Below are 21,855 nucleotides of genomic sequence, written 5' to 3'. Positions count from 1 at the left end.
ATTTGTCTGTCTGGCAAATTTTTAAGGCAGCCAATTTGTAAACTTGTTCATTCATTTCCATCTTTCTCCTTTCCTCAAGGCTCTTATTTCCACACTGGGATCCCTGTGAGTCTACAGATGAAGCATGTGATGTGAACTGTTCCATCTCCTTTGACACACAGCTTGGTTCCTATGCAACCTTTGATCCAGTCCTAAAAAGTATAGGGAATCGGAGGTTCTGATGTTAGAACAAGAGTGTTCTCTCTGCCTTTGGATGGTATGGCATGCAGTTATGAGATCCAGAATGATTATAATTGTACTTGCTCCATGAGGAAATGAAATCTGAGGATAAAGTGAACACAGGGAGGGGCAGAGCCAAGAAAATCACAGAGAAATGAAGCTGGAACCCTAGTGATAAGAACCTAGTTCAAGCCATGCTTACAATCTTTGGGGGGTAACTTTCTTTCTTTCCTTTATTTTTTTAAAAAATATTTTATTTACTTATTTGACAGAGAGAGAGATCACAAGTAGGCAGAGAAGCAGGCAGAGAGAGAGAAAGGAGGAAGCAGGCTCCCTCCTCCTGCCAAGCAGGGAGCCAGATGCAGGACTCAATCCCAGGACCCCGAGATCATGACCTGAGCCAAAGGCAGAGGCTTAACCCACTGAGCCACCCAGGCTCCCTTGGGAGAACTTTCTTATGTGAACCAATAAGTTACCTGTATTTTTTAAACCAGATTTAGTTGCATTTTCTATTATTAGCAGCCAAAAATATCTATCCCAAAGCTTGCCATGGGCCAGCATTTGTGCTAGAATCTTGAATCATTTTACTACTAAATAAAATGGAAAGAAAAGACCAAAAAAAAATACCACCTTTTCTCCTTGTCTGTAGTGATCTTGATAATGAGTATTATCACATACAGGAACAAATCTAAGCTTCTGTGTAAGGGGTTTCAAGGTCAGCAATGCCCTCCTTAACATATAGCCTTGCCTACTTGTTCAGATGCATCCCCCCTGTGGCACTCTATCCTTCGATAGTAATGAACTATTTATAATTCTCCAAACACATCCTGTAGGTTTTAAAATTTGACCACACATTATTTGAAATTCCTCCAATTATGACATGATAAACATGTCTCATTTCCTTGAATCCTTATGACTACATTGTGAGCTAATGACTACGTTGACCAAGAGATTATAGAAGAATGATGCTTAAGTGGCTTCCAAAACTAGACCATAACAGCTGTGCAGCTTACTCTAGGTTTTTCTGGAATACTTACTCTCTAGAAGCTTCCTTCCCATGCTGTGGGACTCTCAGTCCACATGGAGGAGTTATGTGTGGATCCTCCTATCCACAGTCCCAGTTGAGCCCAGGCTTAGAGTCATGATGAGTCAAGCAGCAGAACGTGAGTGAAGAAACTTTCAGATGACTCCAGTCCTCTGGCATCTGAGCCACTCAGAGCCATTTATAGATTTCTGTGGTGTTTCTAGATGAAGCCCAAGACCTGATGGAGCCGAGATAAGGGGTTCCTGCTCTGTTCTCTCTGAACTCCTATTTCACAGGCCAACAAACATAATAAAATGGTTGTGATTTTATACTACTAAGTTTGGGATCCTTTGCTACACACCAGGAGATAATTAGAACAGACTTCAGACTTCTGTTAATTAGAATTTGGATCTATGTGGCAGTAATACCCTTTCTCTTGCTGTTCAGGCAAATCCTCATCTCTGCCACCTCATTGTACACCTCCTTCAACTCCTCAACAGGCTTATGTTTTCTGTCTTCTGTGTATTTATAAGGGCCAGCTTGTAAATCATCTGGAAGAATTTTAATTGTCTGTGTCCTGTTTCTGCACTGACATATAAACTCTTTGAATGTAGGAACATGTCTTTTTGGCTTTCTATCCTCAGGGCCAGATTGCAGTATCTATCACACAGTAGTTGTCTAAGAAGAGTAATGAAATGATATGTTTTTGCTAGCAGTATTACAGAGTTCAAGTGCAGCACTGTCAAGAACTGTGAAGGGTCTGAGATTTTACCCTGTAAGTTGGATAAATACCCAGTTCTTCCCTCCTATGTTTCTCCTTTAATCTCACACTGCTACTCTTTCACAACACTTCTGACACCAGATGTATGGGGATTTTCCCCCACAGCTAGCAAATCTCTGTGACACAAAATGGGTATCCTAGAATTTAACTCAATTATGACACTAAGTGGACATAGCATCAGAGTCCACAGGTTAATGGCTCAGTCCCACAAGAGTCCCACTGCCCATTTTAGATGCCATTTCCAAGTAGGAGGTCCCTAGGCTACAAATTGGAGATTCCCAGGAGCTCATCCCCCTTTGACTTGGTTATTTGCTAGAACTGCTCACAGAACTCAAGGAAACACTTACTTCAGTGTACCAGTTTATTAAAGGATATGATAAAGAACACAGATGAATCTCCCAATGAAGAGATACAGAGGACAAAATCTGGGAAGGTCCCAGGCACAGGAACTCTCTCTCCATGGAGTTGGGAATGCACCTCCTCCTGGTATATGGATGTGTTCCCCCAAACTGAAAGCTCCCTGAACCCCATACTTTTGGGATTTTATGGAGGCTTTCTCATGTAGCATAATTATTAACTCCATTACTAGTCCTTCACCCCTCTTAGCAGAATGGGGGGGGGTAAGACTAAAAATCTCACGTTTCTAATCATGGCTTGGTCTTTCTGGTGACCAGAAGCCATCCAAGAGACCAGCCAGAGTCACCTCATTTCGTTCTAATAAAAAAGACGCACCTAGTGCCCTTATCATTTAAGAAATTACAAGGGTTTTAGGAGCTCTGTGTCAGAGTCTGAGTGTAATGACCAATAATAGATGTATTTTTTTTCTGTTATCTCATGCCACAATATCATGGATGTTGGCAGAAGACATGAGTCTTCTAGATCAGAGACAAAAGAATATATTATTCATGGCATTAGTGGTAGCTAGACTATTAGCATTTCTGCCCATTCTCCAAGCTCCAGTTCCTACTAGGTGTTGCACATGGGGCCAGGTTATGCCTGAACATGCAGTACACTGAATTACAGGAGAGGAACCCTGAGCTTAGGGAGCCTGAATCTTTTATAAAGGTCAGTAAACCTACCTGCCCTTTGCCCTAGAGAGAGATATTATCTTGATTATACTAGACAGTAAATAAACCTGCCCTCTGCTGTAGAGGAAGAGACTACGTCTCCCAAGGCTGTTTCCTCAAACAGCCTTGAGCAAATAGTCTGAAACAAAGGGGATAATTCTGTTGGCGGGATGAACAGAAATGTGAAAGACCCATGGAAAATTGTGTCCCCCCCAAACTCAGAAGAGATATCAGTTACATGTGTTATTTTTTAGGTCATGAAAATCTTCAAAGAGAAGGTGATAACTTAAACTGAGTCTCGAAATAATATGAGTAAACATTAAGAGGTAGATGGTATTAGTAGGACGTTTCATGCAGCAGGAGCAATTTGAACAAAAGTGTGGAGGAATGATGACTTTGGAAAAATGAAGATGGTTTGACATGGATGCATGGTAGGGCATAAGGGAGAAAGGAGCCTAATGTGAGATGGATGAGGGGGTAAGCCAGAGACAGCTCACAGAGGGTCATCTATGCCATGCTGACAGATGTATACTTTATCCTGTAATAAACAGAGAGTCAGGCAAGGTTTTTAAGCAATTCAGGCAGGTGATCAGATTCCTTTTTAGAAAGATACATCTAGCTGAGACAGAAAGGGCATTCTCGGCAGAAAAAACAGCATGGATATAATGGAGACGTTAAAGTGCCAGCAAATTGAGGGAACTGTAGCAGATCTCGGAACATGATGGTCAGTGCAACACTCATCAAAGTGAATATTTATTAAGAGTGATTTAACAGCTTTCAATCAGTTACCAGGTGCCAATTGTTAAGCTGGGACATAACTCGGGGAAGTCTAAAGCTATGCCATGTTAAATTAGGCTAAACTAATTTATGTCTGAATAATCCATAGTGAAAGAAGAGATTCGAGTTGGCAATTAGGTGTTCTCTTAACTGCCTACTTTGATTGATTATGATGGTCCACCTGGAACGTGGTGTTAAGAAGTATTTTCAGCCCAATTCTGGGCTCAGCGGAAAAGAGGGAAATCCTTTTCGCCTAAAGGTGAGTAACAATACATTTGCTGGCAGTGGGCTGGGGCCAAGGTTTCCTTAAAGCTTATTACTGACGAACTGAAACCTATACAGGGGGTGGACCCTGTGGCAGGAGTAGCTGTATAACTATGCGGAGGTGATGAGGTACGTTAGGTGGTAGAAGTGCACAGACAGGATGGAAACAGGGGTGCTTAGGGTTTAAATCCAAGGTCTAGACTGGGAATATGAGATAAGGGAGGCAACAGCCAGCTTGGGGATGGAGATGCTGTCAGATTACACCAAAGGGTGAGTTATCAATGAGAGATTTTTTTTAATGCAGTGACTTTGGTCCTGTTGCTCCAGACCCAGAAGTTTGATCCCAGTACTTGATGTCAAAAGTGACACAAGATAAAGATGTCAAGGTCAGTACCTAAGGAGGAAGAGGGTGTGTCTTCTTTGGTTCAGGATTCTCTAATTTTTCTCAAGAGTAAGCATTTTCTTAATGTGAGTTTGCAGTATTATTCAGTAATATTTAATTCTGTTACAGAGGATAAGAAAAACAAGCAGGATGGATGAAACTCAAAGTGTGTCAAATGGCTTGCAAAATATAGCTAAAATTAATTAGATGGGTTAAGTACAGATAGTTACCTATAAGACGTTAAAAAATAGAATAGTTGGGATATACAATAAAAAAGATCGAACTAAAGAAGTGTGTGTGTATATATTTACATATATATGTATATATATATATACAGATATATATGAAGGAAATTACAAGAGTTTTAGGAGTTTGAAGGGTAGAAGGACCAAGAGACACAAAATATTCATAATACACTAAATGAACATGAGGCACATGAAGCATTCAATATTCAATACTGAGCTCAATACTGAAGCACTCAGTATTAAATCAGCCACTCATTGATGATATCATTCTGGTCCTGTGTTACCTCAGCCCCTAAAAAGTTACTCAGCAGGCATGCTATATTCTTTTTCTTGTATCACTCAAGCATGTGTTCTAGTCACCCTCCATCTTCTAAGGCCCTTTGCTTAAGCCTGATACAGATCTTTAAACTACACCTTCAGTGGAGAAAAAGGTTGATGTGTCAGAAAACACAAGAAATATGAGCGCCATAATCCGAATGCATATAGCATAGTCCTTCCATCCATCAAAACTTGGAACATGTCACTCCATTTTATCCTGGCTCCCATAGAATCTGATTAGAAATGTGCTCTACAAGGGTGCCTGGGTGGCTCAGGTGGTTGCGTGTCTGCCTTCAGCTCAGGTCATGATCTCCAGGTCCCAGGTTTGAGCCCCATGTTGGGCTCCCAGCTCAGCAGGGAGTCTGCTTCTCTCTCTCCCTCTGCCTCTCCCACTGCTTGTGCTTTTTCTGTCACTCCCTCTCTCAAATGAATAAATAAAATCTTAAAAAAAAAGATACTATCAAACTCTTAAAAAAAAAAGAAAAGAAATGTGCTCTATAGTTGAACAACATGGGTTTGAACTGCATGGCTCTACTTACATACAAGATTTTTTTCCTACAAATACAGTACAGTACCATAAACGTATTCTCTCTTACTTATGATTTCTCAAATAACATTTTCTTTTTTCTAGCTTACTTTATTGTAAGAATACAGTATATATTATATATCATGCAAATAACATATGAAACATGCATTTGTGTTATTGATAAGGCTTCTAGTCACCAGTAGGCTATTAGTAGTTAACTTTTCAGGGAACCAGAAGTTATACATAGATTTTCAACTGTATGGGGGGGGGGGGTCAGTGCCCCAAACTCCCATGTTGCCCAAGGGTCAACTGTACTATAATTCTTATGTAATGTTTTCGTTTTTTTCTCTGCCTGCAAGATTTTCTCTTTATCTCTGGTTTTCAGTAGTTTGAATATGATGTGTGTGTCCTGCTGTTATTTTCCTAGTTTGGTAGTTCCTGAGCTATTTGGATCTGCAGGTTGATATATTTCATTAATTTTGGAAAATTCTCTACCATTAAGTCTTCCCATACTTCTTCTATCCAAATCTATCTTGTTCTACTGGGATTCCAATTACAAGTGGGTTAATCAATTTGATATTGACCCATAATTCTTGAATGGTCTATTCTATTTTTTAAAATGTCTTTTTCTTCTTTGTATTTCAGTTAGTGTAATTTCTATTCTCCTATCTTCAAGTTCACTGATTGTTTTATTGGCTTTTCAGCTCTACCAAGAAGCCTGTCAAAAGAATTCTTCATCTCTGTTTTCATTTCTAGCATTTCATTGGATTGTTTCTCATAGCGCACTAGAGCTTTTCACCTGTTAACTGTAGTTATTTTAAGTTCCTTGTCCGACAGTTCCAATATCTGGGACATATCTGCATTTACTAACTGCTTTGTCTTTTAACAAGAGTACTGTTTTTGCTGACTTCTTTGTGATAAGTTTTGATTGAAAGCTGAGCATCTTGTGTGGGAAGTAGACATGCCTGAAAGAACACATTCCCCTTATTTTGCTAGCCCTGTAGTGTAGGGTACAGAGACAGTTGGAAGTTGAGCTGGGTTTCTGTTTTATCATCGCCAAAGTTACCTTCAGTGCAGGTTTCAAATCTTTCTAGCTTGTCTTGCGCTTAGGCTGGGGGCTGGTTTGCTGGGGGGCGGGTTTCTCAGCATCTCCCCTACCCTCAGAAATAGGTCTTCCCTTTGTGCCTGCATCTCAGAGAGGGAACTCCCTCCATGCTATTGTCTTTCCCTTAGCAGTAACCACTGTTACTTGTTGCTCAAAGCTTGTTAGATTCTTGGTGGGGGCTGGAGAATTCTCTGGTTCAATCTCAGTCTTGTAGGCTACATTTCTGGGTCATAGGTGTGGGGTCTTCTCAATGCTCTTGCCCCTAACCCAGTGGTAAGGCAACTCTAAAGGACAAAAACATTTTCCTGTCCCCCTCCTAAAATCAGAAGTGTGTTTGCTTGTGTACTTAGTCATTTCTCCCAGCTGCATAGGTGTCCTGTAGGTGACAAGATTTGTTGCCCTTTTCCCAGTGACTTAGGCTTTTATTTCTCAAGGGGAAGAGGACTAGGTTGGGCTATGTGTCTTTCCAGAAGTAGCTGCTGTTCCTTTCTCCCAGGCCTGTATTTTCTCCATCTCTCCTACCTCCAGTCTTTCATGTGGGTACTGAGTGAGATCCTTAGAGAAAACTCACAAGTGTGTGCAAATTCCTCTTATCTCTGTGGCTCCTAGGGATTATATAATTTTTCTTTAAAAAGATTTATTTATTTTTTGAGAGAGAGTATGAGTGGGAGGGACAGAGGGAGAGAGAATCTCAAGCAGACTCCGCATGGAGTATGAAGTCTGACATAGGGCCCGATCTCATAACTTGAACTGAAACTGAAAGTCGGACACTTAAACAACTGCACCACCCAGGCGCCCAGGGATTATATAATTTTATACAAAATCACACTCACCCTTTAGCACTCCAGTAAACATTTTTAGCTAAAATAAATTCTTCTTAGTAGATTGTACGGATGGCATCTCACATCTACCCTGGTAAGCCAGTCCTTGTGACCGATCCCTTCTTGTACATACCTGTTTTTGTTTTTGTTTTTGTTTTTTTTAGATTATGGGTTAGCTGGTTGCCTTGCAACCTCAGCTATCAAGCATTTAAGAAGTGATTTTGCAGATCACCCAATTTTTCTGTTGTAAAGGTGGAAACAATTCTCTTTCCATCTCTCTAGAACCTGAGTGGAAGTTTGCAACATATTCTGAGGGTGTTAACCTACCCCAGCTCTTTCCCCTTGATTCCCATTGTATCCTTTAAATTGATTTAATAAAATATGAGGTTTAAACATTTTAATTTGATCTGTGAGCCTCTCTGTGCCTTAACATCCATGAGACTTTGCCTAGTAAAGTACTTCTAGGCTCCCACTGCATCAGTGTAATTTTCCACACAGCAACTATTAGCTTGGTGTGGACAAGTCTCCTCTCTGTTGAAATTATTTCCCGAGATCCTGAGTTTTGCACTGGGGCATTTTTACTCGAGAGCTTATAGATGTATTGAAGAGTAATACGCTTTGCTCCACTTTCACACATAAAACAATTGATCATTATGACAGCTCTGTAGTTGAGTGAGCTGGTTCCTTATAATAAATCTCATTATAGAGATAGACAGACAAACAGACAGATGGATAATTTGTTCTATTTTTATGTTTCTCTGGAGAACCCTGCCTAATACAATAGATTATATTATTGTCACATTTAGCTTTAACTTTGATTTCTCTATTTACTCCTGTTACATAGCTCCTATCCCCAGTCAGACAAGGAGTGTCTTCCTCATTATTCCTGTAAGCATTTGAGCAGAGTATCCATTACTGTCACATTTAATACTGGTTGACACATATAATTATAAACTTAATATTTGCATCTCCATTATTAAGTTTATTTTTGAAGGGAAGGGTCTCCCCTTATTTGTCTTTTTTACCCCCAGTATCTAAAACAATCATTAAGAAATTCAGTGAGGGGACACCTGGCTGACTTAGTTGGTACAGAGCGTGACTCTTTGTGGTTTGTGAGTGTGAGCCCCATGTTGAGTGTAGAGTTTACTTAAAAAAAAAATCTGTAAAAAAAAAAAAAAAAGAAAGAAAGAAAAAAGAAAAAAAAGAGGGGTACCTGGGTGGCTCAGTTGGTTAAGCATCTGGCTCTTGGCTTCAACTCAGGTCATGATCTCAGGTTCCTGGGATCAGGCCCCTTGTCAGGCTCTGTGCTCAGCAAGGAGTCTGCTTGAAAGTCTCTCTCCCTATCCCTTTGCCCATTGCCCTGCTGTCTCTCTCTCTCCCAAAATAAAATAAATAAATAAATCTTTAAAAAATTTTTAAATTAAAAAATAATAGTAATAAAAGAAATTTAGTGAATGTTTATAAACTGACCATATATAAAATCTGCTATGGAAGTTATTGTTTGGATCCTGTGACTGTGTACATGCCTGGGTATCATAACTGGCAAGTGCTTCTCAGATATTGGTTGTTATTATTATTATTGGCAAAATTGGCTTTGGTAGAAGGGCTAACCTAATAATATGATTTTCATTTATATCAGTGATTCTATGACAAAGGAAGTATAGCAGTAATCACTTTTTTTAAAATTTTTTATTTTTTATAAACATATATTTTTATCCCCAGGGGTACAGGTCTGTGAATCACCAGGTTTACACACTTCACAGCACTCACCAAAGCACATACCCTCCCCAATGTCCATAACCCCACCCCCTTCTCCCAAACCCCCTCCCCCCAGCAGTAATCACTTTTATGCATTGAATACTTCTAGCATGGTGGCTGGCATACAGTGCTTTTGGCTATGGTTACCTGAGATGCAGAATGACCTGCTCTTATAGAAGTCTCTGGGCCTTGAATTTTGTATTCCTTGGCTCAGATCTTCATATTCTGCCCACATTTGTCAGCTCTCTTCTGCCTCCAAGTACTGAAGCCTGCTTTTGTTCTTATAAATGCTGCTGAGGTCATGCTCTACCCAAATCTGACTACCTAGAACATGAGGCTGCAGCTGACTTCAGTGATGACATCTTCACTTATATCCTCTCCCCTGGGCCAGAAATTGTTGAATGTTTGTATAAATTAAGATTAAACTGAGACTTTCTAGTAGAAATTGACAAGCTGATTCTAAAATTTACATGGAATTACAAGGGACCCAGAGTAACCAAAACAATTTTGAAATCAACTAATGAAGTTGGAGGACTCACACTTCACAGTTTCAAAATTTGCTGCAAAGCTGTAGTCATCAAAACAGTGTGGTATTGGCATAAGGATAAACATATAGATCACTGAAATAGAATTGGGAGTCTAGAAAAAAAACCTTACATTTATGGAATTGATTTTTGACGAGCATGCCAAGACAATTCAATGGGGGAAAGAACAGTCTTTTCAACAAATGGTATTGAGGGGCACCTGGGTGGTTCAGTTGGTTAAGATTCTGCCTTTGGCTCAGGTCATGATGCCAGGGTCCTGGGATTGAGCCCCACATCCATGGTCAGTGGGGAGTCTTCTCTCTCTGCCTCTGCACTTCCCATGAGAGTTCATGCTCTCACTCTATCTTACTCTCTCTCTCTCAAATAAATAAATACATTAAATCTTTAAAAAAAGTATATAGGGCGCCTGGGTGGCTCAGTGGGTTAAGCCGCTGCCTTCGGCTCAGGTCATGATCTCAGGGTCCTGGGATCGAGTCCCGCATCGGGCTCTCTGCTCAGCAGGGAGCCTGCTTCCTCCTCTCTCTCTCTCTGCCTACTTGTGATTTCTCTCTGTCAAATAAATAAATAAAATCTTTAAAAAAAATAATAAAAAAAGTATATATATGTATACATATACATATATACATATATATACATATACATATATATAGTAGGATATCCATATACACATATCTCTCTCAAATAAATAAATACATTAAATCTTTAAAAAAGTAAATGAAAATAAAACAAACAAATGGACAGTAGGATATCCATATACAAAAAAATGAAGTTGAGCCCTTACCTTACGTTTACAAAAATTGGTTCAAAGTGAGTAAAAAAGGTAAATGGAAGAGTTCAAACTATAGAACTATTAAAAGAAAACAGTCATAAACCCTTGTGATGGTTTCTTACATATGACACAAAAAGTACAAATGACAAGAAGAAAAAATTGTACTTCATCAAATTAAATCCTTTGTGCTTCAGAGGACACCATCAAAAAAGTAAAAAGACAAATCACAGAAGGGGAGAAAATATTTATTAATCACATATCTGATAAAGGACTTATATCCAGGATTTATAAAAAACACTTACAGTTCAAAAATTAAAACAGAAACAACCCAGTCAAAAAATGGGCAAAAGAAAAGAATAAACATTTCTTTGAAGAAGGTATACAAGTGGCTAAGAAACATGAAATTGTCCTCACATCCTTTGTCATTAGAGAAATGCAAATCAAAACACAATGACATACTATTTCACACCAACTAGGATGGGTATAATCCAAAGATAATAACAGATGTTGGGGAGGATGTGGAGAAATTACAACAATAATTAAAATGCTGGTAGGTTTCTAAAATAGGGCAGCCACTTTAGAAATTGTGGCACTTCCTCAAAATGTTAAACACAGATTTACCATAAGACACAGTCAATGTACTCCTGGGTGTATATCCAAGAGAATTGAAAACTAAGTCTACATAAAAACCTGTACATGAATATTCATGGCAACATTATTCATAATAGCTCAAAAATGGAAACAACCCAAATGTGCACTAGCTAAAGAATGAATGAACAAAATGTTGTAAATCCATGAGATGAAATATTATTCAGCAATAAAAAGGAATGAAGTATTGACACAATTTGCAATATAAAGAGCCTTGAAAACATTATGCTATATGGAAGAAGCCAGTTACAAAAGGCAACATATTGTATGATCCCATTTATAACAACAGTCCAGTCATACCCCGTATCCCCCTCCTACTAGCCCTTAGTAGTGGGAGGGGGATATGGGGTGTGACTGCTAATTGATAGGAGTTTTCTTTTTAGGGTGATGAAAATGTTCCAGAACTAGATATTGGTGATGTTTACACAATTTTATGAATATCCTAAAACCTACTGAGCTGTACACTGAAAAAGGCTGAATTTTATATGTGAATTATATCTCAATAAAGCTGTTAACAAAGAAAAAAAAAGATTAAGCTGAGATTTCCTTTTACTTCTAGGGACACTCAAATTTGCACACCCATAAGAATCAGCACTGAAGTGGTGTTGGTTCACTAGACTTTCCCTCACTCCCCCACACCCCTACTTCCTCAGACCTGATTCTGATGTTCCTATATACTTTATTGGCATGCCTGAATCAGAATAGGTTAATGAAATATTATTTTGTCCATCAGCAACAGTATTTTCAGGCTCGTGAATGAAATATATACTCTTAAGCCACAGCAATATGTTCAATCTGTGTCTAAACATTCCACTAGATTGACAACACTGAGTTTGTTTATTTATTTTAGACAGAGAGCCATGGCGGGATTGGGGGTGGGTGGGTAAGGGGCAGAGGGAGAGGGAAAGAGAGAGAGAGAATCCTAAGCAGGCTCTATGCCTGGCGTGTAGCCCCACGCAGGACTCAATCTCAGGATCCTGAGATCACAACCCTAGCCAAAATCAAGAGTCAGACCCGGCCACACGGGCACCCCAACACTGGGATTTTATTTTCAAACCATTAATGTCAGTAGGTCAAATATCTGGAATAATTAAGAAATTGACATGCAATAGTGTTTGCATAAAAACTCCACCCATTTTTGATCATTAAAATTTTTGACACACTGCACACACTACACACACACACACACACACACACACACACACACACACATTCACTGCCATTGCCCCAAAGAAGTTTCTCTTTCAAAAAACAGTATTAAATGGAGAAAAGTAACTTGTCTCTACTTGAAAGTCCTTCAAGTTGGCTTTTAAAATGACTTAAATTTGCTCTTCTTCCCCAAGCCGTGTACCCAGCAGGAGACTTGGGGGTAAAGTATAATCAGGTGAAATTCATTCTTTGCATGTCCTAGAATTCTACCCCCCTCTTCAGCAACCTTTATTTCAACATCAGAGAGTATCATATCATCATCATTTTCTACTGGAAAAAAACAATATGAGTCTGAAATGAATGACCCTGCATGTCATCAGGCATATCTGGATGGCTCTAACCTAAACAGTGAACCTGTTTAAAACGTACAGGAGACTCCTAATTTCTGTTTCGGTCTTCTGAGGCCTGTTGCTAAATCCCCTTCTACATTAAAAACACTAACCACACTCTCCACTTACCTGACAGACTGCAAAACAGTGTAGAATAAAAATTCTGCTTGGATATCATGTCCATGCTGCTACATACAGCAGCTACACACAATGATGGTCAGTAATGACTAAAATATGGCACTAAATGCAATCCCCTCCATGTGAATTGAATTAATTGATTTATTAGGTCCAAAATAGCCAGGTGGATTTAAGCTAATTAAGAATTTGATTGCTAATTGCCAACAAGGGGGGATTTAAAAAAATGAGTAAGTTCAATACGTACTTGTAACACATACAAACTACAGGCTGCCTCTAGCAAGAGATGTAGTGGTAGTAGGTATAGTGTCTGAGTAGAAATAAAATAGCCTATTCTCTCTGCAATCCATGAATGTTTCTGGTTAATGTCACCTCTTCTAAGTATATACCCATAAGAAAACCCAAGTCAGCACACAAAAGAGAACATGTAAAGTTAAGAAATGGCCTCGAGGGGCACCTGGGTGGCTCAGTCAGTTAAGCATCTGCCTTTGGCTCAGGTCATGACCCAATTTATGACTAATCTATGTTAAATTAGGCCAGCTTCTCCCTCTCTGCCCCGCCCTCAACCCCCTGCTCCTGCTCTCATTATCTCCCTCCCTCTGTCTCAAATAAATAAATAAAATCTTAAAAAGTATCCTTAAGAAAGAGTCAGACACATGAACCATGAAATAATAACAAATCAGAATTACCTGCCCTGTAAAGGAATGAACTGCTGTAATATTTCATTGTATGTTTCTGTATCCATCCGCTTATCCATCCTGTACCTTCGTTCCCACGCATCTATCTAACCATTCATTCAGAATTTGTTGAGTATCTTATGTGTACTCTCATTTCCTGCTTCTTCACTTGATACTCTATCTGAAGGATGTCAACATGCTAATAAAAGCACACTGGTATCCTTTTTTTTTCCCTCGAACAGGTATTTAGTTCTCATTATGTGTTACGCCATGTGCTAAACACTTCACATAGATAACCACCTTAATCCTAGCAGAAACCAGCAGATGAAGAAAAGGGAAGCTTAGACGTGGTATGTGTCCAAGAATAGGAATCTGCTAAGCGGAACAGCTGGGATTGAAACACAAGCCGTTTGTCTCCAGTGCTCTCCTACTTACGGATTCCCCTACACCACCATTTCGTAAGCCTTGTTAATGACTATATCATATTTCAGTGTTTTGATGTACTATAATTTATGTCATTATTCCCCTATTTTGGGGTATGTAGGTTGCGTTTTTTTTTTTTTTCCTAGTAAGTAAATACTGCTATAGTGAGCACACTTGTATATCAGTTTATTCACTTTTCTTTCTTTTTTGTTTTTGTTTTTTTTTTTTTTAGATTTTATTTATTTATTTGGCAGACAGATCACAAGTAGGCAGAGAGGCAGGCAGAGAGAGAGGAGGAAGCAGGCTCCCTGCTCAGTCCTGGGATCGATGCAGGGCTCGATCCCAGGACTCTGGGATCATAACCTGAGCTGAAGGCAGAGGCTTTAACCCACTGAGCCACCCAGGAGCCCCAGTTTATTCACTTTTCTGATTATCTCTTGTCCATTTGTATATCTCTTTTGGAGAAATATCAGTTTAGATGCTTTCCCTATCTCTACACCGGGTTGTCTTTTTTTTATCATTGAGTTGTAAAAGATCTTTGTTCTAGATGCAAGTTACTTATTGGAAACAGGTTTTGGAGGTATTTTTTCCCATTCTATAGACTGTCTTTTCACTTTCTTGATAGTGTTTTTTAAAGAACTTCTAAGAATTTGGAGTCTTATGTTAGGTCTTTGATGTATTTTGAGTTCAGTTTTGTATATGATGTGAGGTAATTCCTTCTACATGTGGCTATCCAGTTGTTCCAGTACTATTTGTCATAAAGGCTCTCCTTTCGTATTGACTCATCTTGGCATCCTTTCTAAAATCAACTGACCATAGATAGATACCTGGACTTACTTCTGGAATCTTCATTCTGTTCCACTGATCTATGTTTATTGTTATGTCAGTACCACTGTATCTTAATTAATTGCTTTGTGGTAAGTTCTGAAATTGGGAAGTATGAGTCCTTCAATTTTGTTCTTTTTCTTTTTTAAGATTTTATTTATTTATTTGGCAGAGAGAGACACAGTGGGAGAGGGAACGGAAGAAGGGGGAGTGGGAGAGGGAGAAGAAGGCTTCCTGCCAAGTAGGGGACCAGATGTGGGGCTGGATCTCAGGACCCTGGGATCATGACCTAAGCCTAAGGCAGACGTCCAACCATCCAGGTACCCCAACTTTGTTCTTCTTTATAAAGATTGTTTTGACTATTCCATGTCCCTTGCCTTTCCATGTGAATTTCAGGATTAGCTTGTCGATTTATAAAAGAAGTAAGCTGTTATTATGGTAGATTTTGTATTGAATCTGTAGATTAATTTGGGGAAAATTGCCAACTTAACAATGTTAAGTCTTCCCATCCATGAACATGGACTGATTTTCTGCTTATTAGGTCATCTTTCATTTCTTCCAACAATGTTTTATGATTTTGGGGGTATAAATTTTGCAATTTTTCGGTTAAATTTATTCCCAAGTATTTTATTCTTTTTGATGCTAGTAGAAATAGAATTGTTTTAATTTCATTTTTGGATTATTTATTGTATCTGTACAGAAATACAATGGATTTCTACATATTGATCTTGTATCTTGCAACATTCCTGAACCATTTCCTTAGTTCTAACAGTTTTTTAGTGGCTTCTTTAAGATTTTCTATATATGAAAGTATACTATCTTGAATATTGTGAATATTGTAAATATGTGAATATTGTGAATATTGTTTTACTTTTTTTTTCCAATCTGTACATGTTTTAGTTCATTTTCTTGCACAATTTTCCTGGCTAGAACCTCCAGTACAATGTTGAGTAAAACTGGCAAAAGTGAATATCCTCGTCTTCTTAGTCCAATGTTAGGGGGAAAGTATCCAGTCTTTCAACATTAAGTATGAGGTAAGTTGTAGATTTTTTATAGATGCCCTTTATCATCTTGAGTAAGTTCCCCTCTCTTCTTAGTTATTGAGTGTTTTTATCAAGAAAGAATGTTAGAATTTATCAAGTACTTTTTCTGTGTTTCTTGAGATAATCAGGTAGGTTTGTTTTTAGTCTGTTGATACGGTGTGTTACATTCATTGATTTTTGAATGTTAAACCAACATTGTATTCCTGCAATAAATCCCATTTGGCCATGGTATATAGTTCTTTTTATAAGTTATTGGATTTGGTTTGTTAGTATTTTGTTGAAGATTTTTGTATCAATATTTATAAGAGATGTTGGTCTTTGTCTTTTGCCTGGTTTTGGTATCAGAGTAATACTGGCTTCATAGAGTGAGTTACAACATATTCCCTCCTCTTCTAATATTTAGAAGAGCTCATGAAGAATTGGTACTACTTCTTCTTTAAATAGTTACCCATGAAGTCATCTGATTATTTCTTTAGATAAGAGATCTGGAAATGGAATTACTGTGTCAAAATAAAAACATATACAAAACTTTTTGTTTAACTGAATTGCTTTCCTTGGTAGGGAGTGCCAATCATGCTTCCATTAGCAGTACATAAGCTAGCACATTGTTTTGCTCATAGTAGAACTGAATTGAATTTTATTGATAACTAGTTCTTCTCAACCCTGAAAACAACATACACTAGTATATCAATCAAATAATTGTTTTCAGGGGCACCTGGGTGTCTCAGTGTGCTAAAGCCTCTGCCTTCGGCTCAGTTCATGGTCCCAGGGTCCTGGGATCGAGCCCCACATCAGGCTTTCTGCTCAACGGGGAGCCTGCTTCCTCTTCTCTCTCTGCCTATCTCCTCTGCCTACTTGTAATTTCTGTCTGTCAAATAAATAAATAAAAATCTTTAAAAAACTATATTAAAAAATTGTTTTCAGTACTTGTTTAAAAAGAGTGTATCTCTTGTTCATGATAAAGTTTTGTGGGTTTCCTATATTGATTTTGGGCCATTTTCAATCATAATCAACTTTATGTTCCTTAGATCCAGCTTATTTTATTTATTTTATTAATTTATTTTTTAAAGTAATCTCTGTGCCCATTGTGGGGCTTGAACTCACAACCATGAGATCAAAAGTCTCACCCTTTACCAACTGAGCCAGGCATGCACCCCTAGATCCAGCATATTTTATTTGGATATTTATTTATTTATTTATCAGAGAGAGAGAGAGCAAGCACAAGCAGGCATAGTGGCAGGCAGAGGCGGAGAGAGAAGCAGGCTCCCCACTGAGCAAGGAGCCTGATGTAGGACTTGATCCCAGGACCCTGGGATCATCACCTGAGCCAAAGGCAGTGGCCTAACCAACTGAGCCACCCAGGCATCTCAATCCAACTTATTTTAGAGTTAAATGAGTAATAAATACCCGTATCTTCCTAATACTTTTTATACTATAGAGAATCTTTTTACCTCGACAGAAGAGCTAAAGTGCAAGCAACATTTTACTGACATACTAAATGTGAATCAGATAACAAGGTAACTCAGTTTGTTGTGCTGTTTTTGCTAATAAATTGTGATAAAGAATTTATGGCTTTAAAAAATACGAATATTGGGGCACCTGGGTGGCACAGTTGATTGAGCATCTGGCTCTTGATTTCAATTTGGCTCATGATCTCAGGTCATGGGATTGAGCCCCCAGTCAGGCTCCAAACGGAGTATGGAGACTGCTTGGGATTCTCTCTCCACACTGCCGCATCCCCCGGCCCTCCCTTCTTCTATTCCTCCCCTCCTCTCTCTCTATCTCTAATTAATTACCTAATTAATTAATTAAAAACACTTGGCAGATTCTTGTATAATGCTTGTCATATTTCATATTTCCATCACAACTTTTCATGAGTATTCTGGATTCATTTCCCACATGGATGAATTAACATGCCTACTTCTATTCATTATTTTTTTCCAACTTTATTGAGAGGTAATTGACATGTAACGTTTAAAGTATGCAATTGATGATTTAACTTGTATTTAAATTTAATCTTGATTATATACTAAGAATTTTCTGACCAACCAAGATACTTGAAATAAGCATAAAATATGGACTTCAATTGTGGAATGTAGCAAATTTGAGTTATGTGTCCTGCCCATTAACCTTAGAGCTCATTCTTCTCTTGTTGTACTCTCATGACTGAGGGAGGCTCTTCATGAAAGGTCTTATGCTCATCAGAGGAAAAGAAAGGTCTTAAAGCTCATCACCCACTGTCCACTTAAATCCAAGGTCCATTTTAAATCTACCAGATCCAGTCAGTGTTTTCCTTCTCTGGTCCTTGTTTCTTGAAGTACTAGGAAAGACAACTCATAATAATGTAAGATATATTCCATTCAGGGTGATCCCACTGGAAGTTTAGACAACCAGTTAAATATATTCTTTAATCACTGCGGTTGTAGAAGCTTGTATTACTTAAATGGCATTCTAGGCACTAGTCATTATAAGTCTTGCTTCATTACATTTGAGTTTCTTATTTTCCTTCTCTTTTATTGCCTTTTACTTTGGTGGTTGTTTATGGCCCTTCTGGGCTCACTTGTTTCTTTATTTAAGAGTTCACTGGGTTTGTATGTGATCTTATCTTTAGTGTCACCACCTTCCCACCTCTTGCCTGTTGATTTAATATTCACAGTGACATGATCTCCAACTCTCTTGTGAGTCAATTCACATCCAACTTAGAGCAAGATGCTGCATGAATTATACACAAAATATTGCCAGTTCAAATAGCAGAAAAAGTTAAATTTTGGTTTTATTTCCTTTCTTGTGACTGGTTCCTCACCTCTTCCATCCCATTTCCGTGTGTGTGTGTGTGTGTGTGTGTGCGTGTGTGTGTATTTTTAAGTCTCCTAGGCTTGGCAGAATTTACTGAACATATAGTTTTCTTCTCCAAACTTGACTGTTCTTCAGTTTTAGGTACTAAACATACAATGATTTCATACTTATTTTCAAGCAGAATTATTTCTTAAGTCTATAGCTTCTCTCTCGCATTTACTGAGGAGCTCATTGGAGAAGTGGGCCTGGACCTTTGTATCACAGTGAAGGTTCTAAGTACCATGACAGATGTGCTTAGAGTGGGCACATTTCCCTTTACTTAGATGAGTTGTTTTGGTTGGAAGTAAGAGAGACTAACTGCTTAAGTAGTAAAGGGAATTTATTAGAAGGATGTGGGAGTATCTGAAAGTACCCAAAGACAGCTGGCTTGCCCAGGGACTAAACACAGAACCTGGAGAGCCACCAGGCATTCAAGCAGGCATGACGGCTCTGCACTCCCTAGCTCTACACTTCTCTCTGTCCGTATCCAGGACAGCTGTCTCTGGCTCTCAGGGTGAATGATAGAAAAGGCTCATCCTAAATCTCCTGTATTTGTTCTGTGTCACTCCTATTTCCAGATCTCTGTGAAAATAATTTGATTGGCCTCGTTTGGACCAAGTGCTCATCCTGGTTCGGTCATCTGTGATGGTAGTCCACAGACGCCTGTGGGTATGGATAGATGGAGAAGTTCTCAATAAAAAGGTATCACATGAACTCATGAGCTAGACGTACACCCTTGACATTTGTTCAGTGTACCACCTAGGTGCTAATTCTCGAATTACAGAAAGTGATCACTTAACAGACAATAAGCCATATCTGGTCTCCTTCAGAAATGTGTATAAGGTCGAGGCTTCATCCCTGTAATGGTGTTTGTTCTCTTAATTGCATTTCATTTGCCATGTGCACACTTACCCACATAGCCTCTTGGGCTCCTCCTTTTATTCATTTATATTCCCTTTCCACATATAAGGGAAATCATAAATCATTTGCAGAATTTTCTGATTCATTCATTCCTAGATAAAGATAAGTAGAAGGAATGGAACTGCCCTAGTGAGATTCAGTTTCATGCTCTTCAAAGTTGATGTGGGTATTATTTCTCCAATAAGCATTCTTAATGTACTCAATAATACCAGCTGTTGTGATTTTCTTACTAACATGGTCTTTAGTGAATTGTACTCTCTGGTTTGTTACAGTACATCTGTGCGACAATGGAAAAGTTTCTGTAGCCATGAAATTGGGTTTGAATTTTGAGATAAGGTTTTTGAAGTTATATGTATTTAGAATCTGGTGATAGCAAGGTCTATGTCCCGTCCCCATGTAATATGTTGCTAGAACAATGTTTTATGTTCATTTATTCATTAAACTTTTATTTATTACAATCTTAAAATGAACAAAGCACTGTTAGGGCTAAAGAGAAATAGGAAACTTCCACAGGCTGCTTACAATTCAAGAAAAGGGGAGACTTTAAGATGAGAGTTTGGAAGATAAAAGTCATGATATTAACTGTCATGGAGGTCCAAATTAAAGTGAGCCTATCGGAGTGGGCTGAGAATTGCTCATTTTTAATTATTTCAACAGATGTCTTTTTGCTATCCATGTTTCCTCTATTTCAGTCATTGCTCATATTTAATATTCTCATCTTGACACTTTTTGAAACACTATTTACTCAGCAATTATTTCATTGGTGTGTATTCACGGGAGTAGGGGAAAGAAATAAGCTCACTCCTATTATTTGCAGGGCCTGAGGCAGGAGTACAAATCGAGCCCCATATATCATATGTCTAAATGTTTAGTTTCAAATTATAAATTAAATTTTAAAATTTTAAGTTAACATGTTTATTTCAAATGCATTTTACAGATAAAATTAGAATTTATTTAAATCTCTTTTTATCACAATAACACTATTCTCAATTTTGGCTTTTCTAGCCTTCAGTGTCCAGCTTAATGACAAGGTAGTCAGTTTTACACTTCTTACATGGGATGTCTAGGCCTATTCCAAATATAAGAGCCACTGAAATTTTTTAATTTTATGAACCTTTATTTAACTTCCATGTGCAACTGTCGCAAATACTATGTGCTACATTTGTGGTTATCTCCACAACTCTCTGGTACCAGGAAATTTAATTTGAAGGGAAGTCAGTGCTTAGATGCTTGGTACTAATGGGAAAAGATGCTTCTTTATGCAATAATCTATTGAATTAATGCTATCTCAGAAGGGTTCGACAACGCAATTACTTTGCTTTTTCTCTTGAGCATTTTCACCTCTCAGATCCTCTCATGTTCTGAAATAGAGCTGCTCTCTGTAGCTGACAATGGCACAGTCCTCAAGCATTCATGGTACGTGGAGACAGTCACCCTCTGTTTCAGAAAGATACAGGGAAAGAGATGTCAAGAGGCCTATCTCTGGGCTTGAGTGGTGTTAATCCCCAGGGAAGAGGTGGCAAATATTTCTAGTTTCAGGTTAAGCAGTGTTAGTACTGAGAGCCAGATCTCCAGTGACAAAAACATCCCTGGGTTCTTGAATATATTTGTCACGTATGTGTGTCTTTGGGATCTGGGGGATGCAGCACAGGACTCCCCTTGTTCAAGTCGGAGGGCGGTCCTGTAAAGAGAAGCATCAACAAAACAGGAGAAAAGTGTAGCCTGGCTGTGTCCCACTAGACCATGCTCAGTAAGGGCCCAGTTTCTCTATGTACTGGGCTGTACTGTATCCCAAACCTAGAAGAGTGTCCAGATCATCATCAACACCCGAGAAACATTCTCTGCACAAATGCATTGCCGCATGAATGCTTTGCACAGTGGTGGTGAATAATGTTTGACCATTCCCGACACTAACTGCCAGCTCAGGGGCCGTCCTTCAGCTGGCCTTATCTTCAGATGCCATGGGCCTTACTTCACTTTTTCAAGAAACAGTTGCTAAATGACTCTCCTAGGAATTCTCTCGGTTCAGTCTATGATGGCTGCAAAAATGAATCGTTTGATCACTTTGTTTCTTAAAAGTGGAACTTTCTGGCCAGATTGGGAATTTCTAGGCCTCAAGCTACATGGAAGCCAGAGTCCAAGCTTGACTTTGAGTTGGGCTGATCTACTTAGAAATGCTGGTCGTGTGCTGCAGGAGCCTGTCTGAGAG

This window comes from Mustela nigripes, chromosome 9 (assembly GCF_022355385.1).
Source record: "Mustela nigripes isolate SB6536 chromosome 9, MUSNIG.SB6536, whole genome shotgun sequence".
Taxonomy (NCBI): Eukaryota; Metazoa; Chordata; class Mammalia; order Carnivora; family Mustelidae; genus Mustela; species Mustela nigripes.
Note: the sequence above shows the minus strand (reverse complement) of the source record.